Here is a 15,909-nt window from a genome sequence, read left to right as displayed (position 1 = left end):
AAGTGATTCAAGTGGGTGCATTCAAGGAGATAAAGGCACTCATGTGTCATCCATAGTGGTCCACAACTGTTGAGTCTCTGGCCAGCCTCTGAAGCTAGGTTGTGTTCTTTGTAACAGAGCACTATTCACCTGTGAAAAGCCACTGAACCTCAGCAAAAACTCTGTAGTGGACCATGAGACACTTAGTGAGTGTGCAGTGCATATATTCATATGTAAGCTATATATGGTATCTTTCATACTATATAGTGAGTCCATTATGAGCTAAGTATTATCAGGGGAGCACAGCATCAATCCTTCACATGATGGAAATAGTACTTTGGGAATCACGCATGAGGAGGGTAAGAGAGTCCATATAATTCACACAAATGGATGGCCCAGATACCATTGCACTGGACTCTCATGACCAATGACTCTTTTCACCTCATATCTATGGCTATTGACTGTTCCCTATAATTAGCTGATATTAGAAAAATAACCTAAAATTGGTGCATAGATGAGTCAACTCCATATATTGGTTTGAACAAAAAGTAGACAATTTCTGCAGTATGATCCCAATCATGGATATCCATGAAATGCAGTGGTAATAATTATCCTACTTTGGTGAACAGATCTTAAACAGTGTATCTATTAATCAACTTGATGGGAAAAGTGGACACAGGTAAGAATACATACAAAGTCACCTGGTAAATGACCTAGCCTAGAAAAGACTTGTAGGTAAAATAATAAAATAAGAAAATCAGAAAGATGCTTAAGGATGGTCCAAAGTGTGCAGATATTTTTGTCTCAGATCAATGCCATTAGAAGGATTACCCATCTCAGTAGTAACCCTGAACAATCAGATAAACAGGGTGAGTGCATCCGGTTCAGGGCAGCCAGCCTCTCTTTTGGTCTACCCTAGGCCTGGCACAACACGCTCATCCATGGTGGTAGGAATGGAACGTCTTCATGGGTCCAACATAGACTTCATCTATCAAGGCTGTTATGAATATGTGCTGCTGTTGTCAAAACTATCATTAGCAAAGTCAGAAAAATGATCACTTGCTATGGGAGACTATAACAAGAACATCAATCAGCCATGTAAGGACAAATTACATAAGAAATCTATCACCTACACAGCATCAGCAACATGTCCTTACAACAATTAACAGAGTTTCTGAAGATGGGGTGGGCCATCCCTGAGATGTTGCAACACCACACTCATCCCCTTCGCATTAGGTGTTCCTGTGGGTCACTGACTTGGTGATTCCCTGCTACAGGCCCCTGGGGATCGTTGTCCAAGGGCTTTATCTGGCCACTGGAACAGATGTGGCTTCCACAGGAGAGACTGGAGGGAGCGACGAATTAGCAAGGTAGACATAGCATTCTACCGATTATTAACAGTAGTTGGGTGCTTAAAAGCTTCCTCTTCCTTGATTCTTGGGAGGGACAAGATTCTGATTTTGCTCTTTGAAGTGTTCCAGAGGATTCTAGCAAGAATGAGGCCCAGTGAGCCACAGTGGTAATAGTTAATTAGCATAACTTTTATTGACTTTCCTCCCTTCCTTACCTCGCTTTACTCTCCCTGCCCCGTAATTCCTGGGATGGCATCACAAATAAATGACTTGCATTCAAACCTTTGTCTCAGTTTCTTCTTCTTACTATATTTGGATTTAGAAAATTGTCCATAAAACCATACTATTTAATTGCATCTATAGAATTTCTTTTAAAGCATCTATTATTCATTCACTGGACAAAAAAAAAAAAAAAAAAAAAAAACACACATCAATTATTCATTCATCAGACAAAGATTTATTGGGAACTTCCTATATATATATAATATATCTCTGCTCTTGAACAATGCACAGACTAGTGTCTTGAGAGACAAATTAAATAACATTAAATTGCAGTATAATAAGTCTTTAAACAAAGGATTACAGGATAGCGAGTGATAGGGAGGGAGAGGGAGAGGGAGAGAGAGACACTGTTAGGACGGATATAACAGCTGAGGCTGAGGGAGGTTTGTGCCAATGAGTGAGAAGGTTGAGAAGGCTGCTTTGGTTTTGAGAACCTACAGGCAGGCAAGGTGGGGAGGAAAAAGATTTGCCAAAAGAGGAGCATGTAAAACTATACATAGAGGTGTTGTCCAGGGAAGTTAAGAGAGACCATGCCCACCTTTCTTTGCATTTATCTATCTGTTTAGAAAAAGAGGGGACGCTGAAGGGTTTATTATTGTGATACCTAATCTTCTCCCTTTGAATTACGTTCAGTTAACATTTTTACAGGAAGATATATGAGTTTTGAAACTGAACCAATGAATATAATCTTGAACCTGTTAGAATATTTTTTGCATAATAAAATTTTCATGAGGGGGGTGGGAATGAGACCAGAAAGATAAATGCTCCAAATGGCAGATGCATATCTGCAACTCCTAAATCTGAATGGTACCTTTTGATTCTAAGTCCTAAAGAATTACACACTTTGATCATTTCTGTTAAAATTAACTTAATTGCGTGCATTGTGTAGAACAGATTGTGTGTGTGTTGGTGAAACATGTTCTTAACCTCATGTTCTTCTTTGCCTAGAAAGAAAAATCCCCCTCAATATTCCTACCATTACAGGAAATGTCAAGGCAGATTCTTCCTCTCTCCTTGTTTCCCATCATTCACTACTCCTGCCACATGGAAGGAGTTACTGGCATAGTGAAAGCTGGGTATTTGTTGCCTACACTACTGATCAAAGTTAAAGGTTGTATATGTTCCCACCCTCTGTCTTTCCCTAATGAGACCTACACATGAGCTCAGCACATTCCCCACTTATGCTTGTGGTAGACCAGCTTCCTGCATTTCTCTTGAATGTCTATCTATAATAAGGATCAATTCACTGAAGAGGTGGTAAGAGTCCTATTGCTGAGTTCAAGTCCAGACTACATTTTCTAATTAGCATCTATAAGAAATTAAGTGGATGTGTTTTATTGTCCACCCAGCTCCTGTGTGTGTCAGTTGGTCTATGATCTGGCGGACAGAAAGCTGGGACTATTAGATTCCTCCAAAGTAAGACAGTTTTTATGTTTATTTGATAGTCGTGAGAACACATTGTTATGCTTAGCATGATGCACATGATAGCATGTTAGAGCTAAAAGAAATCAGAGGCAACATGCAACCAGTGTCTCCAGTCATAGTTAGGAAACTCAGCTCTACAAATTTTAAATGATTGTTTAAGGTCATAGATATAGTTGGAGAGAGAGCTTAAGTCTACTGATATTTATCTCATGATATTTTTTACATATCCTGACTACCTCTCAGTAAAAAATGTATTTAATAAACTAATGAATATAGAATGAAAATCATAGCAACGAAGCATAGGGTGATGTAAGATACCATAGCGTGAATACATCAGACTTTAAGGGGATAGAGCACCTTGCAACTAGCTTCAGATTTGATTTTCTGATGCTCATTACCGGCAACATTATATCTTGTAACTATGAGACTGTGTCTGTGGTGATAAAGTGAAGTAAGTGGACTTACAAAAAAATGCAAGAAGTGGACAGTCTCATCGAGAGGTTCACAGTGCATCAGCGGAAACAGTCATGTCAATAACCCAACCCATTACCACCGTATGGTATCTACTGCTGCAGGGTTTCAGGAAGGGCACCAGGCAAACACAAGTGCGTAGGCAGGAGAATCTCTTAGAGGACCTCAAAAGGCATCATTACAGAGCTCTGAGTTGATCTCTAAAGGCTGTGAGTTAGCTAAGGACACCTTGGTGGATGGAATAGAAAGGAACCAAGTATAACATGGACTCGTTTACAGGGGTGGGAAGGAACGTGGGAAGCAGGCAAGGAAACGAATCTGCGTGCCCATGAAAGGTGGGTAAGGGACGGAGTGAAAGGGTGCTGGGCCTGCCCCTCTAGGGAGAGAGGAAGAGATGACCATTGGTAAATCCACACATGAGCAGAAGCTCCAAAGGTTAGCTAAAACTTGGGTCAAAAAATAGGATGTCTTATTAAAGCACAGTTTCATAATGTCCAACTCTCGCTTTTAAATGTGTACAATATTAGCTCTCCTGTATCAACTGAGTGAACCCAACCCCCCAGGACTGCCAAGTTTTAGACCTATCAATTCCCCGACAATGTGCAAGGTTCTAGTCAAAAGAAAGTTTCTCTTTATTTATATATTTCCCCTTCTCCTCCCAAGTGCCTCCCTCTAGCATTTCATCACAGTTTCCCTATGAATGCTGCTTGTCTCTTCCCCATTTTCCACAGACTCAGTTCCTGTAATATTTACCACGCAGTTCAAATGCCACCTCATTCATAAGCTCTTTCTACTATTTATTGGAGTTTGCTCCTCCTCTGAGCTCCTCTAACACCTAACTATAACTTCCTCTTGATTAGTGCAAACCTGATTCTACCTCATTTTAGAGTCTGTGTACACGCGCTAGAAACAGATAAAAGGGAGAGAGAGGGCAATCCATCTGGTTCTGAGTCATTGTGATGGTAACAGCTAATATTAACACGCCCCTTTTTCATTCTAAAGAGCTATACACTTGCATACTCTACCTCATTTGGAGTCCCACCGTGACCCAGATAAACAAGAGTCATCATAATTTTCAGAGACAGAAACAGTCACTAAATGGGCCAAATGGTTGGTTCAAAGAGAGAATCCTTTTTCGTTACAACTCAAGCCCACCCCTCTGATTCCCTTATGCAAAAAACAATCTGCCTTTCCCCAAAAGATATAAAAATTATTGTACCAAAACATTTCAGACTATTTTCCCTTTTCTGATCACATGCGACAACTAAGTAAGCTCAGAATTATATGTTTTCCATTTTGTAAGGGAAGAATGTCTGATTCAAAAGAGCTAAAAGGTTTCATTGTAACTGCTTACTTTTAATACTATTTTGTATCATTTTTCTAAGCATTGGCCATGTGTAATATTATTATCCCAATTTTATAGATGAAAAGACTGAGGCACAGAGAAGCTAAGTAACCTGTTCATATTTTCAGAGGTGATAGAGAACAGATCTGCAACTCCAACCAAGTTTTATGACGTTAAACTTATATAAATTTTACAATATCCCACTGCCTGAGAGAAGATAAAGAAAACACAGAAAGAAAGAAAAAGAAAGAAAGAAAGAAAGAAAGAAAGAAAGAAAGAAAGAAAGAAATGAGAAAAGTATGCAGCAAGCACTTATTATAAACACCAACTTCTGAAGTTTCTAAGAGCTAAAGATTTTTAATGACTACATTCTTTCCTGCAGATAACATATGTACTGAGAGAACCTTATAAATTTTTTTAGGATGCAGGAGAACTATTTAAAAGAGCGCTCCATAGACAGAACATTTATGACTTCCCTGTGGGGAACAAAAATGATTCTTCAGGAAATGCCAACTGAAACATTGATGGCAACATCAAACTTACAGAGAGTCTCCCCTGTGTAGATTCTTCTATTATTTCTATTTCATTGTCCTTCTTGGGATATCTAGGGTTATTCACAAATCCATTACATTTCAAGAACAAACTGTACTGTTATACAAATACATTAGTAAATGTCTTTCGGGATCATGGCCCTCCTTCAGGGGTGTACGAGGAAACCTCTGTCTGGTTGATTTACAAAATGCAGATGGTTAGTAATACTTGAATTGTTATTGATGTCTTCTAACATCTTTCTCAGCATCCTCAAAGAGAGTGACATAATTCTTTAAGACACAATATTACACTTAGGAATTGCTCTAAAAGATCATCAATCTTCTGTGCATGACTCTGAGTGCTCAGCTAGTGTTAAATAAACCATAACTAGGAATGAAATTCAAAAGACTTTGAGTGATTTCTGCAAAATGCTCTCCATTTGCCAATTATGTCCCACCATGTTTCATTTTATCAGTTATTCATTATTCTTGGCTAAAAATACAGTTATGACAAATAGTGTATCTCAGAGGAAGTTTCATGATTTTCCAAAGAAATACCATCAATATGTTTCAGCCAAGCCATCGTTTACATTTCGTTCTTGGCAAAAATAATATTGTGAGTGATGGTGATGGCGACTTTATTTTGCAGTTGCTGATAAATTAGGCTTTTAGGAATATAAATATAACTAAAAGAATTATCAAAACTAAATGCATCGTTATCAAGAAGATGTCTGCTAAACATAGAATGGAATTTAACCAAGAAGAAAGGCTGTCAATGAAGAAGAATTCTCTCCTTTTTATATAATTTGAAATAAAGAAAATAAATTCACAATTTAATAGACAAGAAGAGGTACTTCCCTCTCTACCTCCCACCTTCTAGGAATGGACTGAAAAATACCCACAGATTTGAACTTTAAACCATCTGCTTGTTTCTTGAAAAGAAATATGACCTGTGAAGAAGGGAATTCAATTGTGTGTCATATATTCTAGTCTGGGTCTTTTTGGATGCTGTGTAATTTAAGAAAAATTACTTAACTTCTCTGACCTTCAATTTCTTAGGTATTTTTAAACATTACTTTAAGTATCAAATAATATAATGACCTAAAAAAATTTTAATACATAAAGAGCTCTTCAAATAAAAAGAATCTCTCTTATTATAATATATCCCCTAGAGAAAAAGAGTTTTAATAGTTCTAAAATAAGGTTAAAATTAAAATCATGTATTATTCATGTCTATAAGCTATAAAATTATATAAACACAAATGCACTAATATAGTTTATGCTGTAAAAGCCTACATATGCTTTAATAGATTTATGAAATTAATTAACAGCAATTATATATCATAATTTTTCATCATTATAAGCAATACACGGTAACTAACAATTAGAACTGGAGGTATTCAACAAAACCACAAAATTCATCTCCACATCTTGCCTCCTGCTGTGTCCCCATGGCCCTTCCAGTGGCTTTTATTACATTCAAATCTCCAAGCCTCTTGAAGTGGAAGACTATCTTCCCCAGCTGTGGCCACATCAGCCTTTGAGTGGTCACACTACCTTTCTCTACAGAGAAGAACAAGGAGATTTAGTTAGAACCTAAGTCTTCAAAGGCTGCAGAAGAGAGGCACGTGTTCCAAGGGCGGTGAGTGGGGGAGACGCCCCAAGGGAAAACCTGAAGGGAGGCAGCACACAGTCCCGGGTCATAGTGTGCACATGGGCGACGGAGGACCGGTGAGACCAGAGGGGAGGGAGAATCTGTATAGCTGTCATGGCAGATAATTTTGGAATGGGTGTGAGCTAAGCCCAGAGGGCAATGGTGTGACAGTTACTCTAAGGACTCTTCTCTATTCTCTTAATTAGTGGGGAAATATGAGAGCAGGGTAGTGAGATCAAATATTCGCTCAGGGAAGTTCGCTCAGGCAGCAGGTAGAGACATGAAGGAAAGCCACATTGTCTTTACTATCTTCCTTGGCTGCATGTTGGTTCCTTTATTCTACGTACCTTAGCTGACTAATATGTCCTCTTTTTGTGCTTTCTCCTGCTGACATTCCTATATGTACAGTCACATAGTTGGAAATAAAGAGCAGGATATTAAGGACCCGATAAAACCAAGTGCAAACCTCAGCTGTACAAAAGATCAGCTGTGCAGACCTACCCTGCAAGGCTATTGTGAAAATTGGGGGCAAAATAAGAAAGTCGCGTGGAATTTAGTAGGTAGGTCCTCAGACAATTTGACTTCACTCAATATTAGCTGTGGTCACCGGTTACCTTTGTGCATGGGCATAGGGAAAGTGAACTTTTTTAAAGGAGGACAAATACGTGAAATGGTTTTCTGGGAGAGGGGAAAATGTGCTTATTCAGAAAATGTAGCTTCTTACTTAGAATAAAATTATTACTAAAGAATGGGACACTTAAAATAGATACCGTAGAGACTGAGCATTCATAGATGGAACAAGATGCAGTGATAAGTACAGGAATGAACATGAAAAAATGGGGGCGAGGAGGGACAAGGTCATTGGAGCTGGAATGTTTAGAAGATGACAGTCCCAGGTAGCGGATGACATTGTCACAGTAGTGATGAAGACCACGAATGGTCAACAGGAGTTCCTGGAAGAGAAGAAGCCCGTCGGCTAGATTCTAAAGACATCAATGGTCCAGCGTTACTGACTGGACAGGTGATGATGGCACAGTAAAGGAGCAGGAGGGAATGGGTGACAGACTTAAGGGCACATACTTAAAAGTGAGCTATTTCATAGGTAGTCAGTGGTGTGAACAGTTTGCAAGTGGCAATGAGTGGCAAGCAGAAAACCGCTCCCACCACCAAAGCAAAGTAAAGCTGCTAGAAAACCCAAGAATGTTGTTTCTCTGTCTCTCAGCACCCACGCAGATACAGCGTATGTTCGTGTGTGGATACGTTCACATAAATGTTAGAGATATATTTACTTTAATGATTGAACAAATATCTACAGTTAAAGAGCATTACTGAAATTATGTAATTCTATGTAATTACATAATTATATATTCTCACACAATTAATCACCCTCACACAATTCTAGAGAGTTACATAATTTCAATAATGCTCTTTAACGCATTTCTGCTATAAAGCAGGGTGTTTGTTTACCCGGTATATACAGGTGTACCATTTCAAACCTTATAATGGATATATAAATCGTGTATACACATCTCACTTCTATAACGCATCTAACACATTTATATGAATTTGACGTGTACGTTTGTTTGCATATATATTGTATTTGCTCTGCGGCTTGACTTTTTTAAAACCATACTTGGACAATCCCAGCAAAACTGTTGTCACACTCCTGAAGCCTTGCTTTTAGAAGTGGATATACGATAAGGGGGAGAAGGAAGAGGGGCGGTCTGAGAGGCCGGGGTGCATGAGAAAGAATCACAACACTGCTGACTGCCTCTCAGCAGACCGCCTTTCCTTGCCTCTCTAGTTCATCGTTTAAGTACCAGGAAAGTCTGGCCTTCTACCCAAACCGAAGTGAGTCTTAACTGGGTTAAAATAAGTTCGTTATTTTTCCACCACAGCCAAGGACTGGTGTTCGCATGATTCCAACACGCAAAGCGAGAGAAGGTGCTGCTAAAGGCACGCTGGGTTTTTTTTTCTCTCTTGCAAGAAAGGTGAGCCATTAGTGAGAATGAGAATGGGCCATGCCGCCCAGGTTTTGCCCCCAGCTGCAGGGACTGAAACCGGGACAGCCACTTTGAGGCCATGGATGAAGTCTGCCTGGGTGAAGCATATAGGAAAATGGTAGTTCAAAGGTGAATGGCACTTAAAAGGGTGAGTTTTGATACCAAGAATGAGGTTCAAATGGGAAATAATATTCCCAACAGAAATTAATGTTCAAAACACCTTTTTTAGCAGTTATTTCCGATCAGCGGGATTTTCATTTCTAATTCCAATAAATGCTATCTGTGATCTATTAGTACTAGATACAATGTGGTGTCCAAAATTAGAAGTAATATATTTTAAGCAAATATGGTTAGGCTGGTAATTAGATTGGCAATAATACTTAGTCAAAACTCACCGTTCTATTTTACAATCGAGTGTAAATGTACCTTTCGCGACAACACGGATGGACCTGGAGGACATTCTGCTAAGCGAAATAAGCCAGTGAGAGAAAGATAAATACTATATGACTTCACTGATATGTGGAAGGTAATGAACAAAGTACACACACAAACAAAGTAGAGAGCTCTCAGAGGGAAGTGTGGGAGGGGCGCTGCCTGAAATACGTGAAGGGATTAAACAAACCAGCAACAAACTTACAGACACAGGCAACAGTACGGTGATGCCCAGAGGGAAAGAAGGTGGAGGCAGGTAGAAGAGGGTAAAGGGGGATAAGTGGTGACGGAAGGAGACTTGACCTGACAAGTTGAACACACAATACACTATCATTGATATATTACAGAATCGTATCATTTTATCAACCAATGTCACCCCAATAAATTCAGTTAAAAAAGTCATCATTCTACAGAATAGGAAACTGAGGCATAAAATGTATATTCTCAAGCATATGTCCTAATTAGGGCAAAATTTAAAAAAGAAGAAAATGCAATAACAAAAGAATAACACAGCCTAAGGCACGGCTAGCACTCCACTCACAGAACACTTACCTTTAAATCATTTCCTTTAACCTAGAAACCAGTCCTCTATCTCCCGACCTGCGCACCCCTTATTACTGCCTCTGCCCTTGTAAATTTCCCCATCGCGGGAGACAGGAAGATGGATAGGGCATGCAAATGTTCCTTCGGTTTGACTGCAAACCTTACTTTTTTCAAAAGCTAGTAGAAAGAAACTAAGGGTAAATAATAACAATGCGTTCCACCTGCGAACCCATTGAGGACTGTGAATCTGTCTGCAGGAGACGATGAAGAGTGGAACAATGGTACAGAGAGCAGGTGCTTGGCAAAGAGTCTCATCTGTGTCCTCTTAGACAGGTAACAACACATCATCTCTGGGTTCAGGGTGACAGCTGATGGGCCAGATCAAATTTATATCGAGGGTGGCTGCAAAGCAGTGCAAACAAGGGGGTGGGGAGGGAGGGGAAAGAAATGTTTTATTAAAACCTATCACATGGAAGGCGATGCACTAGAATTTATATGTATAGACATAGACGTTGCATGTATAATTTCAGTTAATATCTTCTCTTTGCTACTTACCCGCTATATCATCAATGTTGGCCATTACTGTCATGGATCCGGCTGAACTCCTACTATCTATGGGTCCAGAGAGTATTTTTCCAAATTACGAGTAAATATTAGAACTGGAAAAGTACTTTAAAGTCAATCTAAAACACTTATTTCATAGGTAAAAATTTAGGAGCTATATAGTCTGTCACTGTCCAAAGTTACATGGACAGAAGGAGAGTTGGGGCTAGAACCACAAAGTTCAGAGAATAACATAAAAATCTAAACCATTTTGTTTGCACATTTGCGTCGTCTAGCTAACAATGGCCACATGAAAAAACATTGCAGAATAGAAGAGATTCAGGAGTTTGAAGCAAAAAACACTGATATGTGGGGTTTAAGTTATAAAATGATATTTTTTATGAAAAACTGGTCCAGTAGGTTGCTTTCTTGGAAAGTTTCAAGTAGGCAGATAGAATGGGGAGCATTTCGTGCATGAAAATGCTATCAACAAATGAACACCAGTTGGCGTGAAAGAGGATCTATTTCCAAAGATCTGAGGCATACTCTGCCTCCCTTCCCAATCTTCATCTGCCCTTCGAATCTCCACGACGTACAGGCAAAGGTGTTCTTTGGAGTCAGAGAGGCCCGAATTCGAATCTTGGTTTTCATTTCTTATGAAATATGGAAAAATTCTCTCGATTTTCTAGCCTTCAATTTGTTCTTCAAAAGTGTCAATATGTTAAATGTGACCAACTTTGCAAAGACCCCAAGGCTCTAGTTCAGTTTGTGGACCATAACACATGTTCAAAAATCACCCTTGCCTTTCCCCTCCCTCTGACTTTTATGTCAGTTATTATTGCTTTCTTTATCTTATAGTTCTTTCAGCCGATGCCTTCTTACCATCTGACGTTAGAAGCCCCTCGAGGGTAGAAATCCAGTCATGTTGATCATTGTTCCATCAGCCATATTTCTCAACCTTTTAGGGAAATATCGAATTCTCTGCGTTTTGATGCAGCCCAAGAACAAGCCATCAGGGAACTCCCTGGGGTGAGCTGAAGCCACAATTCATATATGGAATTCCTTCTTTATCCAGAAGCCTTGGTTTTGCTCTTCCAGCTTTGCCATGGGCTGAATCAGGCCCACACAGTGTCAATGACACTGTTTGCTTCATTGACTGATTGTAACTTTCATCACATCTACAAAAGATCTTCACAGTTCACTTCGGTTAGTATTTGATTGAATAACTGTGGACTAGAACCCAGCCAAGTTGACACATAAAATTGACCATCACACAGCTTTAACTTAATAGAGGCTATCTTGATAACATACTAAAAATAATTTATTTTGTGTCACATTGTATAAGGTTCAAAGAGCAGTCCATGCGGTACTTCATAGAAGGCAAGGCAAATGTTGCTGTTCCCATTCACTAAAGAGAAGTCAGATAGAGCTCAAATCCCACTGCTGTTAAATGGCCTCTGGGCCCATAACCCAGACCCTTAAAATAAAAGGATATAGTCCTTCTTCATACAAAGCAACTTGCACCATTGTATTTCTTTCTTTCTTTCTTTTATCTATTGATCTCAGAGAGAGGGAGAGAGAGAGAGAGAGAGAGAGAGAGAGAGAGAGAGAGAGATCTACTTGTCCCATGTATTTATGCATTCATTGGTTGATTCTTGTTATGTGTTCTGACCAGGGATCAAACCTACAACCTTGGTGTACCAGGATGATGCTCTAACCAACTGAGCTATGCTGTCAGGGCTCATGGTATTTCTAACGGAAAGTGCTATTCTAAGTCCCCTGCACAGCTAGAATATAGCATATAACGCATGTGTGGAGACAGTTGAGCTGTAATGGAGAAAGGGTCTCGATCAATGAGTCACCTGGAATTTAAATGATCAAGAAACTGTGTGGGCAAGAAATTATTTCGTTAAGTCACTGACTTTTGGAAGTTATTCGTTTGCAGAGCATAACCTGGTTGGTGTATGTTAACTAATGAATTTCATTAACAGTCCTAGGAAGTTGATTTGATGATTTAATTGGATAAAAGATGTGAAAATGCTGAAAAAGGCTAAACATTAATGTGCTTTTAATCCTACAGCTGTGTTTCAATTAAATTACTGGCAGTTATAAACAAGCCTGGATATCATGGATGATTTCACTCACTCACTGGATAGTATTTATTTGTACAAAAAGTTTTACCAACTGAATATGTCAAATTGCGATTTCAATTTTAATTTGGCAGAAAAGTCAAGATCTTACACCAGAGAAAAACAGCTGAAATAAAATTTTCAAGGGAAAAATTAAGCGTTTAAAGACTGTCTTTAGCCTCTGCACCCTCTTGCTCAGGCCAAGGTGAGACACATAATAGTCGGCAATGTATTTTTATTTCTAAGACACCAAACTGTTTTTGGCTCATGTTGTAAATATCGTATTAAGATTAGTCCGACATATCAGTGCCTCCTAAACTGTATGCAGCAGTCTTGAAAGAGTTAAAAATTTGTTCAGCTAAATTAAAAAGTAGTTGTAAAAAAATAAAGTTTGTTTAGCTACTGCTGTCTATATTCAATGGATCAGTCTGAACAAGGTATGCATATGGAGGGGCTGTAGAGAGACTTCTGGAAGTATTCAGCTTCTCTGAAGCTAGAAATAACAATCTATGTTCTCATACCCACCACTATAGAAAATATTTTGTTCAGGCAGAGCACATGGATATCAGAATAATTTAAATTTAGTCTGTACAATTTTAAAAAGAACAAAATTGATCAAAAGTTCAGGTCAGGAAGCAATAACTAAAATCAAAGAAACAAATAACTCAGGCTAGAATAGAATAGAAGACCCTTTCAGAACTATTATATAAGATTATTTTCAATAAAAAATAACATATTCTTAGTATTTAACATCAAATTTATTGTATCTTATGTCTGTAAATTCTTTGTAACTTATTGAATAATAATGATATGAAACTTCATTACTGAGATCTAACTATATTACTCAGAAAATATGCAGGAGGAGTTACATATGTTACCCCATTAATTTTTACAATAACCAGTAAGGTAAGTAAATATCTTTACCCTTTTTTCAAAGGTAAGTACATTGAGGTTCCCACCTTGCTTAAGGTCTCCTAGCTACTAAGGCTTTCAACTAGGAAACTATATTACTAATTCTTTCCATTTTCCATGAGAAGTCAGGGGTCCAAAATTTATATGCAGTCTCTCAATGCCTAACGTTCAACAGCTAATTCAAAACAAATATTTTAAATATAGATGCAGGCCATATTTTTTTCATAGGCTACCAGATTGTGGTCTTTGTTTTATCCGGTAATAGGGGGCTGTTGTACAATGAGACTTGAGAAGTGTTTGGGAAGACTTTCATAATCTGCACCCAACCCTCTTAGTCGCTAAAGCTTCTAAATCCATAAATATTGAATATTTCTTTACTCAACCAAGAAATAATTAAATTTTCAAGATAGTTGTTCACTGGACAGACACCCTTCCACCTAGCTCCCACACAAAGAATATTAGAGGTTAAATAAGATACAAGTGATTACTCTCAGACAGCATTATGAGAAGCAAAAAGGGGGCAGTGAGTGTCTGCACATGTAAGGGGGACACACTTGTTGGAGAAACAATATTGTAGCTTCTCCCCATTTTTACTTCTGATCAACCCTTTGAATCATCTAGGAGAACTAGGCACTATTTCTATTTCAGTGTGTACCCACCCATTACCCAAGTCCAAAATTGCCATTTTTCTTCAACCACAAACAGGGTTTTAGATAGAACCTAATTGTTTGTTGGCATTTCAATGAGACAAAGTAAAATATCTCCTTTTTACTTACATGTGTTCAAACCAATTAAGATATAGAGTAAAATCATTTGGTTGGAAATCAAAATATTGGTTGTATTGTGTGAATATATGAATTTGAGTTTGTAACTTAGATCTATTTCTAAAATAGACTTTTAACTAATTTGCTCTTGGACTTTAACACAGCATCACTGAATCCTGGCTTCACATTTATGTGAAGAGCTTCTAAACACATAAATGTCCAGGTCCAACCCAATAGATTCTGATCAAATTAGTTTACTTTTTAAATGTTCTTAATATGATTTGATTATAGAACCAGGATGAAGCAAGAAGTACCGGACCAACTCTTCTCAAAAACCTTAACTTGCATGTGCGTCACCTGAGAAGCCGGTGAAAACGCAGACTCTGATCCACGTTGTGCTGGGGTGTGGTCAGAGCACCTTCACTTCCAAAAGCTCCCTGCTTATGCTGAGGTTGATGGTACCCGGAAAAAACTTGGAGTGTCCGCGTTTAAATCATGGAGACGCTCTGTCTTATGCAGAGAATGGTTAGCAGCTCATGGCCCGGCCAGCTGCCGCGTGGCCTATGAATCTGCCACCACCTAGCTGGGGCCAGTGAGACACAGACCTCCCAAGCTTGTTTTGAAACACAGAAGTTGACCCTGAACCCAGAATGCTTTTGATGTGGAACCAGAGGCAATGTATAGTGACCCTGTTCTCCGAGCAGAAAGATCTGTAAGAGGCTAGGAAAGGCTTGGCTGTGATGGTGTAGCAATCCTTTCCCTTAACTGCACAAAAGCTGTAGGTCATGACTGTGACGTATGAGTGAGGAAGCAGGCGGAAGCAGGTCACCAAGGCTTCCCAGAGGCCTGACCTACGGAAGAGCGCTGAGAAGTGATAAGAATGTATCCTTCTAACTTAGCTCATCATAAATTGTTTGACGCTAACCTTGCCTATGATGGAGCTCTGGTAAGATGGAAATCTCTGAATCCCAATTGAACTTTCAGGACTGCAAGCTTCACTCCAGGCAAAAAATATAAATTGTATTATAACAGCGCTTTTATCCCAACCTTATTTTATCTCCAGCCATTTTGATCTAGTTTATCCACACCTGAGCCTTGATTTCCTTCCCCCTTCTTGCTGAAGACCTCAACCTACTTCTAACCAATTTTATCAGAATTTGGGGGAGGGGAGTGTTCCTGGACATTTGAGTTTTAAGAAAACTCTCCTAGATTTTCCTGATGTGAAACCACAGTTGAAAGCCACTGGTTTCTAAGAATCTGGAAGTAAAGCATTACAAAGCCTATTTGGTCACAGATCTAAGTTCAGGTGGGTTAGACACCTTGGATCTAAAGCAGAGGAAAAGAGAATGTTCCTTCTCGGTTTATACGTGTTCCAAATAGCCTCATTTGTCCTGATCTGCCCATGCAGGAGGCAACATTGGACTTGACTTGTCCACCAGGTCTATGGGGCATTGGGGAAGTGATGAGAAATCCCCAAAGGGCCATAGACAAAGAGGGACAATTCAAGGAGGAGAAGAACATATCATCAGCAAAGAGGTTCTAAAG

Source organism: Furipterus horrens, unplaced genomic scaffold (genome assembly GCF_987537825.1).
Source record: "Furipterus horrens unplaced genomic scaffold, mFurHor1.1.pri manual_scaffold_2, whole genome shotgun sequence".
Classification (NCBI taxonomy): Eukaryota; Metazoa; Chordata; class Mammalia; order Chiroptera; family Furipteridae; genus Furipterus; species Furipterus horrens.
Note: the sequence above shows the minus strand (reverse complement) of the source record.